The following is a 10,245-nucleotide window of genomic DNA, read 5'->3' on the forward strand; positions in this document are numbered from 1 at the left end:
TATGAATGTATATGGAGAGCCTATGTAAAATTACATGCCATCTTGGGGTGGGGAGAGCAAAAAGACAGGGAGAAAATTTGGAACTCAAAATCTTATCGAAGTGAATGCTGACAACTAAAAATAAATTAATAAATTTGATGGGGGAAAAAAAAAAAGAAAAGAAGGAGGCTACTCTAACCCTTTCCCAAGTGATACCGGTATTATTCTTGGACACTCTTTTTAGCCACCTGAGAGAAATAAGAAAAAAAAAAAACTCCAATCTGCCAGATTTGGACCCTATGTAAACTCACGCATATTATGGTGGTGGTGTCATCTCCCTTGTTGTAGTAATGGGAATAGTATGTATATCCATATATCCATGTGTGGGTGTGTGTTTCCTAAATAGGCCTGTGAAACTTTCAAGACTGGAATCATTACAGCCATCAACATTTTCTGAAAACAACAACTCCTTCTTAAAATGTAAGACAGCAACTAGGAAGTGATTTTGTTGAACACACAATATGTATGTATGTCCACATGCATACATAATATTTTTTTGGTATAAAGCATTGTGATCTGAGTAGGTCAGTTAAGTGGACTTGACAGGACTAAGTTAAGGTGAGAAAAAAGGAAGGGTTAGTAAGAAAAATGTGAAATTAACATGAGATTTCAAAAGGAATGAAGAATGAGACACATTGAAAAGAGTCATTGCCATTTGAAATAATTTGACACCAGTTCCAGAAACCCAGACTAATTTTGTAATTTCCTATGTATATATGTTCATTTTTAAACACATTTTTATTCAGCAAGCTAACTGCTGACATATGTGCACTGGATGGGTAGATAACAAAAAATATATCAATACAAAAACAAGTCACTGTACTCACAATTCTCTTACTGGGGAATTTATTGGTACTGAACTCAGTTATCTCCAGAGAAACACATACTTTCATGCATAAGTTAAATATGTTTCAATTTCTTTGGAAAATGAAAGTAGAGACAACATCCTAGTGAAAAAAAAAATCCTTGATTGAGTATGTGGTAGCCACAAATAAAAAGTTTGGGAATTGTGCATTACATAGATCAAAAACAAAGTTTCAAAACTGATTCCACAAAGGTAGAACTTGTGAGATTTCTCCATCCATACCTGAGCACAACTTCAAGAATCTTTCAGACACCTCTCCAAGTATCCAAAGGTATTTAGGGACATCTATAGCACTTACCAAGCCATGACATACAAACTCCTCATCTCCTCTTTAATTCTGGAAATGAAAACAGATAATAGGGCACAGGAATTAGTGCTTCTGCTTTGAAATAGCCATTCATTTCAAATTTTTATAGTTATTTTAGGGTTTGTTCTCTCCTACTTCACTAATACTTATAAGCATGTATGTCCCAGTTCAGCATGTATTAGTCTATTACTGGTTTTGACTTTAAATTTTATGATGGTGCATTTTATGTATTTGTACATATAAATAATGTATTTGTACTGGGGATAAAAGATTTTCCTAGTATTTATAATTATTCAATATATTTTTTTAAATGTGAATCAACTAATATATAAGTAGTTTTATTTTTCGCTTGTGTTTGATGGGTAGGTGATGAAGGTGAATAACATTTCATTTAAAAGAAAACTCAAATACAGAGAAAATATTAGATATAGAGAGAAATAAAGTTTTTTTTATACTGATAAGAATATTGAAGAAAACAACAAATATTAAATCTATCTGAGCACAAATGTCTGAGACCTAATGGATTTCACACCCTGCTTACAGATTATTAAAGGTTGTCATGAGTCATGGCTGTAAATGAAACAAAATTACACAACCCTTAATGCTAAACTCTTATCTTCCTCTCACACACATCTCCCATTACAATTAAATTTGCTAAACAATAATCTTTATAACTATTTAAAAGTTATTTATTTTAATTTGATCTATTCTATTTATCCTGGGTCATTTGTTTCCACCTTTATCAAGCTGTACTGTACATTCCCCTCTCCCCTTGGGGTGTGGCTAGGTCACAACATGGGTTTTCTGTGTGTTTTTTAACTGATCATAGTATTTTATAGTTACATCTTACACATTTTTTTTGCCATAGAAAATGGAGCTTTGAATATACTATATCTTCTCCTTTTCATGGTTCTTAACAGTTCCTAATGTTTTCCGATTATACTATTTTCTTTATTTTTGTATGTTAGTCAAGCTTGTTTTGAATAATTTTAAAAATATAGTTTTGTCTATAGACATTCCTCATTTGAACACTATAATATTTTGTTGTCTTAGAAATCTCCTATTGATAAAAGTATTGTATGATCATAGAACCTCAGAGTTGGTGAGGATATCACAAATCATTGAGGGTGATTTATATCTCAGCATGAACACCCTTTTTAAACCTCCAAAATGTAGTATCCACCTCTTTGCGAAGACATCTAATGAGGCAAACTTTCTACCTACCAAAATAGCATAGTCCTCTTTTAAGTAAATCTGATTGTTAGGAGGATTTTTCTTTTCATTGTGTCAAAATCTGCCTTTTTGAGATTTGAGATTATCTAATTTAGAGGAAGAAGATATCTTAATGACACTCCAGGTTAATAACTTCATTTTACAGGTAAATACACTGGCGCCTATTCAGCTACAATTTGGGTGATAATCCAAGAAGGGAATTGAGGAAGAGGAGTCAGAAAGGTAGAACAAAGAATGAAGAAAACTGAGGGAATGTCCATTAATTGGGAAATGGTGAACAAAATATGGTATGTGATTATATTATAATATTATTATGCTATAAGAGAAGATAAGAAGGAGGCTCTGAGAAATACTTGGAAAGACATATAAACTGGTGCAAAGTGAAATGCAATGTGTATAAAGTAACAGCAATATTGTGTGATGATCAGTTGTGAATGATTTAGCTATTCTTAGCAATACAATGATAGAGGAAAAGTCTGAAAGGACTTATGATCAAAAATACTATCTATCCCCAGAGAAAGAACTTATGGGGCCTGAAAATACAGATTGAATGTACTCTTTTTTTTTTTTTTTTGCTTTGTTTTCTTGAGATTTTTTTTTGGTCTTTTCTTTCACAACTTGACTATTATGGAACTTTTGTAGGACTACACATAACCTATTTCAAATTGCTAGTCTTCTCAATGGAGGAGCATGGGAGGGAGGAAGGGAGACAATTTGGAACTCAAAGTTTTCAAAAGAAATGTTAAAACTATTTTTACATTTTTTGGGGAAAAATAAAATGCTAAATTAAAAAAAGAACAAAAAATGAAGAGGATATTCTTGATCCAGTTTCCATAGATTCTCCATCCTTAATTTATCTGTGTGAGCCTAGAAAATCAGAAAATTATACAAATCAAGGTTTGATTTATTGTTTTGTTCATTGTATAGAATTAAGGAAGCAACATAGGAAAGATTAATTATGTAGATTAAACTTAAAATTGTGTAATTTTTTTGAGAATCTGTTGTGATTTATCAGCATACTCATAGGAAAAAATGTCATAAAAACCCAGAGAGGAGAAATTATCCAAGAGAAGAAAGTGGTTAAGACAGTTAAATGCTGATTGAAGGTGAAAAAAAAAAGAGTAAGAATTGAGGAAAAAACTAAATTAGATTGGTAAATTAATATACAGTCTTTTTAAAATTTACAAGCCCTTTGTTTACTACAACTTTGTACAGGCATTGATATGCAAATTTCATACCTATAAAACAACTCCAGAGAGAGTCTGCTACAGTTAGTAATGTCAGAACTGAAACTTAAATGTTAGTATAACTTGATTCCAAGACTAGTAATTTATGCATTAAAGAAGTTAAAGAATTATTCTTTTACTTGAAAACTTTAATTTGAAAAACTTGCTCACAGTGCTCAAAAACATCAAATAAATAATTTCCATAAGTTTTCAAAAAAAAATTCAAATAATGCTTATAGACATTTAGTGGAGGGAATCTACCTTTTTCATCTTTTTGATAATTGAGAAAAAATCACTTATTTGTCATCTTATTTTGTAGTAGAACTTCTTTTATTCTCTAGCATTTTTTCAAGGGTCTCCTAACATGCCTCAGCAATTATATGCACAAATACGTAGCACAATGAAAGAAATGTCCAGTGTGATACTTAAAATTGGCAACTTGCATTAATTGATGACAGTTAAGAACTCTCTTAGTTTCATATTTACCTTGGGTTTCTGTATTTTAGGCATTATTATTTTATATTTCTCATTATGGAAGATGTCATTGGTAAAGAAACAAAAGGAAAGTGAAAGTGAAGAAATATTGCCTTCTTTACATGATATTTTAACATTATCCCAGTCAATCACCCAATGCCCACCCTAAGCAGTGATCCTCTCCTCCCTTAGGTATGTGTATTTATCTTTAATAATACTTAAAGGAGAAGGAGGAGGTAGAGGCATAGGCTGTCATCCTTATAATTTTTTGCATTTTCACATTCAGCCTGAATTTTGGTGTACTTATTTTTTTCTAAAACCATTCCATGCAATTACATTTCTTTTCAATCATACATTCTTTTGTTCATTTTCCATACAGCTTAAAATAATTTATTGATTAATTTCTTATGTAAACATATTGATCTCTTAAGACAGTTTCCCTTTTGTTTTCAAACAATAATCCTTTCTGTTATTTTTCCATCAAGAATTTACTTCCTGAAATCATCCTATTTCTCCTGATTTATCTCTCTTTGTACAACTTTGATATGGGGTACCATTTCCTACTCATGGATTGTTCAAAATCTATATATTTTGAACAATCCATATTCCAGAGTTTAAAGTATAAATCAGAATGTATAAGACTTTCTCTAAGTTTCTTGTGAAATCTAAGTGGGAATGGTACTTTCTCCCAAGGTGACTCAGAAGATAGCTTCATAAATCAATTTATAAAAAACATTCTTGAACTCTTTCATATTGATTCCAATCATAATACATTCATCAATAATAATAGACAAGAATTTCATATCTCTCTTTTAAAAATGAGGTACAGTTAATTTTCCACAAATATTTATAATCAATTATACAAGCAACACATCCTTAACAATATTAGGAAAAAGCAATGATAAAATTATGGTACCTCAGAAAAAAATAGCTCAATTCAATAAATATAATGTACCTATCCTTTACAATAAGGTTGCCAAAATATTTAAATATTACGTTATGTTTATGAGTTAGTAGACATGTGTCCTTTCACAGGGACACAATCAAAACTAGCCTTTAATTTAAACCTAAGCCTTTTAGTCAACTATTATTAGTGGAATTATTATTTATTGTTCAAGTTCTTTTCTCCTCTTTCTTTAGAAATCTGTTTGTGGGATATCAGTGCTCAAAGAATAACTTAGTATAAATGCAATTCAGAAAATGTTGAAGAACTTAAGATTTTAAAAAGAGAGAGTATTGATAAAAGTAAAATTCTCAGATATGTATTACACTAGCATTGTAATTATCAAAAAATAATAGTTCAATTAAATTAAGATATTTAGGAAGAACTTTAAAAATATTTATTTGAACTCTGATTTTACACAAACCAAATGAGCAGAAGCCAACAGCATCTTGCTTAAAAGACACAGCTGGCAGCATGAATCATTTGTATCTGAGACAGGTATTGATTCTAAACGTTCAAAAGAATGAATTTATTGGATGTATTATGGTAGAAGTGGCCAAATGAATGGTAACTGTTTTCTGTACATGAAATGTATTGTGCTTTAGAATAAAAAAAAAGATACTATGACTCCTGTTTTTAAGGAAATGATATGGGAATAATTAAAAATGAATGAGATGGGTCAATTTTGCATGATTTTTGCATCTTTTAGTTTACAAAAATGTTTACAATTCAATGGAATCAGTGGGCTTGGATTCGCACACTAGCTTTGGACATACTCTCTTAAAGTCTTTGGACTTTTGTTTCCTCTTCTAGAGAATGACTGGCCCTGGATAGGTTTCAGTTGCCTTTCCTCAGACTGAGGGTATAATATATGGTGCCCCACCCCCAATTACATTTTCATCTCATTATTATTCCCAAATACTTAATATATGTCAGGAATGATGTGAAGCACAACTATGGTCCCTGTCCTCAAGAAGCTCCAAGTCTAGTGTGGGGAAAAGACTATGCATACATAAGATACCGAACACCAAAGGGTGTTTTCAGAGGAAAGATTTTCTTGTTTGAGTTGGACTAAGGAATCAACTACTGATTTTACAATATGAAGACATAGTATGGAGAGATTTTTGTTGGATGGAGCATTTGTAGTCTTGTTGGCTCCTAACACTGTCAGAAAACAATCCCTTTTCAGTTCTCCCTTCTTCTATTCTGACACATATGTCTGGGCAGAATCAGTGTCTGCAGTTTATTATAGGGTGGGAATTTAATTGAGATAAGAGGGAATCCCAGGAAGCCAGAAGGCTAAGGTAAGGAAGAACAGAATCCCAAGCAAGTAGGACAGTTTGCAAAATTGCACATATTCTGGAGATGGAGTATCCTATTCAAGGAACATCAAATTCATCAAAGTCATGAGATTTTGGAGTATAGGAAGGAGATTAAAATATTAGAAGACTAAAAAGGTGAGATGAGATATAGTTATAAAAGACTTTAAATGTCATACATAAGCGATGTAAACTATTGCTTACTATACCTATGTATATTATGTGAACTATACTTAATATTTTGTATATCATTTTCAGATGTGCACAATGCTTTATATTTGTATTCACAATTGTTATAGCAAAACTGTTTTGGGAACAATTTTTTTAATCCCTATTTTTTTCAGGAGACAAGTCATTTAAGAAGTTAAGATACTTTGTCAGGCTCGCACTGCTAATATGTATGTCTAATGCATTACTTGAACTGATTTTTAGTGCTTGATTCACTATGCCAACTGATTGTCCTAAAATAAAAAAAAAAATCCTAAAATGAAAATCCAAAAGATTCACATACAGGAAAGGGAAAGAGTCTGCAATGTTGGAAGAGGATGGGATATTAGATAGACGTCCTGGTCAGTCAGTCAAAAAGCATTTTGGAATCACTTATTTTGTGACAATCACTAGGCAAAAATTTCTGAATACAAATGAAGTTAAAAAAAAATAGTCCCTGAGAGGGCTGGCTGTGTAGCCATGGGGGGGCCGGGGGTTTCTGAGCGGCGGCGCCAGTGGAGCCTCGGAGAGGCGGTGGAGCCCAGGGGAGCAATGCAGATTAATTGAAAGGAGAATGAAAGGAACATTGCCCAAGATGCACATCTGGCAGATTTTTCTTTAAGTGTTACTTTTGGTTGCAGAAGTTCAGCTGGAGATACTGATAGTGGTCATCTCTGCTGACATCCCTACGGGGCCATTATAGCCAGCTTTTCATTTGTCTGCTCGTATAGACTGTCTTTTGGAGGAATACGTTTTTCTGGTATCCTCAGAACAAACCACCAAACTAAGAGGCAAATTTCATATTTAATTATTTGAAGCTTCACAGTTAAACCATGGAAACTCTCCAGACTAGCTTCCCTTTGGTTCATGGCTCCAATAAAAACGGAATGGGCTCAGAGATGAGGGCAGCCCTCCCATGAAAAAAATGATGACAGAAATGCATGTAAATGGGAAAGTGCTGATAAATACATTGCCCACCTTAAAGAAGGAGAACTTGGATGACTATGGCGAAGCTGCAATTGAGACAGATGAGGAAAAGGCCAAATCCAGCTGTAATTAAGTGTCTGAATATTTACATTTAAATCCTAGTTTAAAGCACACACTGGCACAATTCCACTTAAGTAGTCAGAGCTCTCTGGGTGGGCCTGCAGCATTTTCAGCTCGTTATTTCCTAGAAAGTATGTCACCTACTGTATTCTTGCCTCTTCTGGCACCTCAGATTATTCCTGTGCCATTGCTCATTCCTCCAGATAGTTCCACTGAACTTATTCAGACTGTCTTGGAGGGAGAATCGATTTCTAGTTTCCAGGTTGGAGGAGAAAAGAGATTGTGTTTGCCTCAAGTCTTAAATTCTTTACTCCGAGATTTTTCACTCCAGCAAATAAATACCGTGTGTGATGACTTGTACATATATTGCTCACGGTGCACCTCCAAACAACTTCACGTCCTGAAGGTCTTGGGAATCCTTCCCTTTAATGCCCCATCCTGTGAGCTAATCACATTCGCTTTTGCTCAAAGACTGTGTAATGCTTTGCTCCGAATACGTACATGCCCTCAAAATGGTAGCATGCTTCCTGCTAAAAACTCTTTGGCCCAGTTACAAGAAACTGGCAGGGCCTTTGAAGTGTAACGTGAGTGCTTGGGTAAATGCCAGGGCTTATTTGCGCCCCAGTTTTATGTTCAGCATGATTCTCCTGTGTATACAGTGTCTGGAATACCGTGGAATGTTTGCACCCCAGACATTTGTGATGCATTTGCACAGATCCCCTGACAAGAGGACCTGCCACTGGGGCTTTGAATTAGCCAAGTGGCCTTGCTCTCTCCACATAAACCACCAATACTTAGGGACACCAGAAGAAAAGAAACTCAACAGTCTTGTAGAGGAAATGAAAGAGAAATTTAGTGTCCCGAGTGGAAAGAGAGCTCAGTCCAAAGCAGATACACCTCCAGAGCTGGAATTGCCCTCATGGTATCCAGTTATAAAGCAGGAAGGTGATTCTGTTTCTCAGCCTCCTGCATTCATCATCCCAGCTACTACCTGTACATGTGTGATAAAGTGGTTGCTCCAAACGTGTCGCTTACTTCAGAGGTGTTGCCATGTAAAAAGGTCATGAAAGCAGGGGCCAAAGTGGCAGAAGGAAACAAGTCTTTGCCAGGGCTATCTGAGAAACCTTATGCCAGCAGCAAATCTCGAAAAGTCACCTCTTACCCAGAGCTTTCCCTCGAGGAGCAAGAGAAGATGGACCTGAAATCCAGTCAAGAACTTGGCAGCTGCCCAGATCCATCCATGTCAGCCAGTTCTACAAATAAAAGGAAATTGGAGCCCAAGCCTCCAAGTACCGACCCAGAAACCAGCAAGGCTGAAAGGAGCCAAGAGGCCCCAACTCTATGGCCATCTATTATCAAGGATATCAGTTGTGAGGACGACAAGAGGAAAATTATGGAGAAAGTGATGAGAACCTATGTCAAAAAACAAGAAAAGTTGAATTCTATCCTGCAGAAAAACAGCAGCTTCAGATGGAAGTGGAAATGCTGAGCAATTCGAAAGCCATGAAGGAGTTCACAGAAGAGCAGCAGAATTTACAGAAAGAGCTGGAGTCCTTACAGACCGAGCACACTCAGAGAATGGAAGAATTCTATAGCGAACAGAGGGACTTGGAAAAGAAACTGGATCAAGTGATGAAGCAGAAGTGTACCTGTGATTCAACTTTGGAGAAGCACAAGGAGGCTTAGTATGCTGCCCAGTTGGCTAAGCTGTGCCAGAGACTGGACCATGCTCAGGCAGACAGACAAGAACTTCAGGACGAACTCCGGCAGGAGCGAGAAGCGAGGCAAAAGCTAGAGAAGATGATCAAGGAGTTAAAGCATCAGATTGCCAAATCTTCCAAGACTGTCAAAGAGTAGACAGCAGTGAGGACTCCCCTGTGTTCTCCCAATGGTGCTTTGTGATTAAACTGTGAGCGACTTCTCAGGGGAGAACATGGAGAACAACTGAGGCATTCTCTTGATGTGGAGTTTACAGAGAAAATGAAGAGATTTTGTGTGTGTGTGTGTGTGTGTGTGTGTGTGTGTGTATGTGTGTATACACACACACACACAAATTTTTAGATTTTCCAAATGAATGAAAATCTATTTCTTTGTACTAGTGTTTTTTTTAAATCTTAAACAACTAGTAATAATGAAATCATATGTTTTAAAATAGGTGTCTGTCTCTCTAATGCAAACAACTGTTGTGTACCTTTCTAAAGCAGCATTGTATGATGGAGAATACCCTGGGGTCCATTTTTTTGTTATCCATGTTTTACACTTGCTTTTGGAAACACTTTCTACAATATTTTTGGTGTCGTCATACTTCAATATTAAATCGGGAGGCATCCAAAAAAAAATTGTCCCTGTTCTCCAGGATATCAAAGTCCAATGATGGAAGACAGCATTCAAACATTGAATACAGGCAAGATACATACACAACTAATTAGAGACAATTAACAGATATGGTGCCCTGGTATTAAGGTGTAGAAAAATGAGGTTTAACTTGGATTTGAAAGAAGTCAAAGGGTCCAAGAGGAAGAAATGACAAAGGAGAGAATTCCAGAAATGGGACACAGCAAACAGAGATACTCTGTGTTAGGAAA

The 10,245-nt window shown here is 35.2% G+C and overlaps 1 pseudogene; it reads left to right on the forward strand.

Annotated features, from left to right (window-relative positions):
- Positions 1-7,208: 7,208 nt before the first annotated feature.
- Positions 7,209-9,517, forward strand: LOC138171067 (ski-like protein pseudogene; annotated as a pseudogene).
- Positions 9,518-10,245: the final 728 nt, after the last annotated feature.

This window comes from Petaurus breviceps, unplaced genomic scaffold (assembly GCF_028583685.1).
Source record: "Petaurus breviceps papuanus isolate PSGF00001 unplaced genomic scaffold, PetGlider_PUasm1.0 41, whole genome shotgun sequence".
NCBI classification, from domain to species: Eukaryota; Metazoa; Chordata; class Mammalia; order Diprotodontia; family Petauridae; genus Petaurus; species Petaurus breviceps.